This window comes from Pyxicephalus adspersus, chromosome 9 (assembly GCF_032062135.1).
Source record: "Pyxicephalus adspersus chromosome 9, UCB_Pads_2.0, whole genome shotgun sequence".
In the NCBI taxonomy this organism is placed as follows: Eukaryota; Metazoa; Chordata; class Amphibia; order Anura; family Pyxicephalidae; genus Pyxicephalus; species Pyxicephalus adspersus.
In genome coordinates, this window is record NC_092866.1 from 56,940,747 (window position 1) to 56,943,906 (window position 3,160).

The 3,160-nt window shown below is 40.0% G+C and overlaps 1 protein-coding gene across 1 annotated transcript in view; it reads right to left on the minus strand.

Moving 5' to 3' along the window:
- LOC140338091 (TNF receptor-associated factor 6-like) overlaps positions 1-2,421 on the minus strand; it is a 17,945-nt gene extending 15,524 nt beyond the window's left edge. Inside the window, exon 1 of the mRNA XM_072422140.1 lies at positions 2,318-2,421. The gene's annotated coding sequence lies outside the window, so the exon portion shown is untranslated. The remainder of the gene's footprint in view (positions 1-2,317) is intronic.
- Positions 2,422-3,160: the final 739 nt, after the last annotated feature.

The following is a 3,160-nucleotide window of genomic DNA, read 5'->3' on the forward strand; positions in this document are numbered from 1 at the left end:
AACAGACTTGCATTGCAATAATGACTAACAGATTCTCCTGCTATAGAAATTATTTCAAATACTAAAAATTATTTTTAGGCTTCCCACATATTGATACAATTATCTACATCAGTGATTCTCACTCCTCCTCACGCCCGACCACCAGGCAAATTAATTAGGTATATCATATATACTGTTAGGAATTCCCTGAAAGTTACTTCAACCTTCCCCAATGTTAAAGAGGCTGAGAAAGGCTGCTCCACACCATCTCCTTACCCATTGAAAAACATAATAGACAAACACTGACCATTGCCATTAGTCCCTTCCATCCTCAGATCGGTATGCATACCATTCCTATACACGGCACAGGATTTTTCTTATAGCTTCTGGAAATCCTATGATGTCATTGTGGATTTTCCCATGTCATATGTTCAGATCTATCCTAGGGTAAGTAAGCTCGTATTGTGTAAGTCTATAGGAATGCACTGAGATTGCAGCCAAAAGAATATCAACGCTCCAGCGATGTGAATGGAAATGTACAGGGGGAGCTGCACTTTGCTGCCCCCCGTACACAAGCCTCCAAGGTAGTACAAGAGCCAAGTGTACACTTAGCTTTTACAAAGCATTCACCAAGCTGCAAACATTATTAAATAAAGCACCATCCAGCAACACGCTGATAGGGGAAGAGAGGAGTGACACAGATATATGTTCATCAATGCACCTTCCCCTTTCACTGTCAGCACCCTGGGGTGCATCCAGAACAGCTGGGAGTCAAAGGAAGGGGGCTGATCACAAACTATCATTCCTAATCAGACTACATCTGCATGGCCACACATGAGACTAAAAAGACCGAAAACAAAAAGCAGCGGAGCACAGATGTGGAGGATTGGGCTGGGTGATCTTTGTAGTCCATTAGATGTCTTATTGTGTACTACCCTCTCTTTTAGATTGTAAGTTCTTTTGGTTAGGGTCTTCTCCTCCTCCTGTCTATCATTTACAACCCTTATTTATTTGTACAACGCTGCATAATAACTTGGTGCTATATAACGTTTATTAATAATAATTTATCTGCTGGTCAATTATCAGCAGATGAATAAAACACAAAAGAGAAAAAAAGCAATAATGTATAATAATAATAACTTTGTATCCATCCGAGGAGCCTTTCTAACACGAGGGGGGGGGGGAACTAATGTCTTCAGGGAACCCCTTCTATAATACCTATAGCCACAGCTCACAGTACATTAGCTACCCATTGGGAAGAATGTCACCCTTACAGATATCCAAAAAGATCATTAGTGTCACTTCAACTGACCTGATAATCACAAACTGCGATACAACAAACTTCCCCTTTGCAATCTTCTATTGAATGTACACCGAGGACACCTTGTGACTAAATGGAGGTACTGCACTGGACAGCTCCAAATTGAAGGTTGGAATTACAGCAGTCTAAGTGAGTATATATAATTACTGTCTGGGAGTCATATTATCAAATAAGAATGTGGCCCCTGAGCCGAGATTTAATAGAGTATAATGCAGGGCAATGATGATAAGATAGCAAAGGAACCAATAAAAACTAATCTTTCTTCCTCTGTCATAAATCATAAAACATAACAGCTGATCAGATTCGGTAGATCACTGTAAAATTTTCCAGAAATCCTAATTATACTTCCAGCTACCACTTCCTCTTCCTAGGACAACTGCCAACACAGCTTATCTGTATGTTTTCTGTACTTGCAGCCACCACATCCAAAGATTTTATTATCTTTGTATATGAATTTGTATTTTTGACCACAATATATTAATCTGGAGTTCAGTTTAGAAACAAATAAACCAATCAGAAGCCAAAGCCCCTGATAAAGTAAAACAGTATACAGAGCACACATATACTGGATACATGCCATATTCACAATAAATATAAGAAATAAATAGGAATGAGGACAATATAAAACGTACAGAATATAGAAAGAGAATAAATTAGGCGTTTCACTGATATTCATAGTGAACAAAGCATCAACAGGAAGGGCAGCTGGACCTTCAGCTTATGGACTACATTTCCCAGCATGCCTTTAATATATTTGATAAGCAGGGCATTCTGGGACTTGTAGTCTTTGAGAAGTTTTTAGGTCATCAAGTTGTCTTAAGCCTTAGAAGTATATAACAAGAAAGTGGCACCTGCCAGTGTGAAGCGGTGAAAGCTGTCACCCGACCAGACTCTTATCACTAAGTGAATGCCAGTGCGGTATGGCGAATCGTACAAGGCTAACAAGATAGGAGGCTAGGGGTCAGGCTTGTCACGTGACCCTGGTCCACCGCGCTCCCGCTCTATGGTAACACTCACCGAGCTCCGGACTTCAGCAGCCTCCGCTGAGTTTCAGTCTACTGCCGACTTCCGGGTTCTACTCTGGCTCGCGCAACTCGCTTCCGGTGCACGTGACCGGAAAAGCCCTGGTGCGGGACGAGCCTGCCCTACACTTTTTAGGGCCATCGTAAGTACTGGCACGTTGCCAGGCCGGGTGGAGACAGGGAGGAAATGCTGATAAAATTGTGTTTGGTTACAGTCACCCTGAATAAAATTAATATTAAATCTTTGGTGAACACTCCTTTGTTGCATTTAGCCTTTTTGCTTTAGACAAAATCATTGTTTTCTTTTTAAAACACAATAAAAATCTGCATGTTTTGGCTTTAAAATGTATGTGTATAGCTAAACAAGTTTTGGAGCTGTAATTTTAAATAAAATGTGGCTAAAACCTCTCCTAGTTTAATTTCTTGCTGTCTATGCACAAGACACATCAGGAAATTAGATGAAATCTCCTAGACTGTAAGCTCTTCGGGGCAGGGTCCTCTCCTCCTTTGTCACTGTCTGTATCTGTCTGTCATTAGCAATCCCTATTTATTGTACAGGGCTGTGTAATATGTTGGTGCTATATAAATCCTGTTTATTATAATTATTATTATTATTATTATTAATAATAATAATATTAATAATAGTGAAGACTCTCAGAGAGGGAAATTCCCCACTTTGTTGTCCTATAACAAGTGTTCACATAGAAAGATTTACCCCTCCTCCATGTTCTGGGGACAACTCAAAAATGTTGAAAACGTCATTTTCTTTCTGGGTAACAATGGTCACCTGGACAAATAGAAGGGTAAATCTGCACAATGGGGTAAAGGACAGAAACTA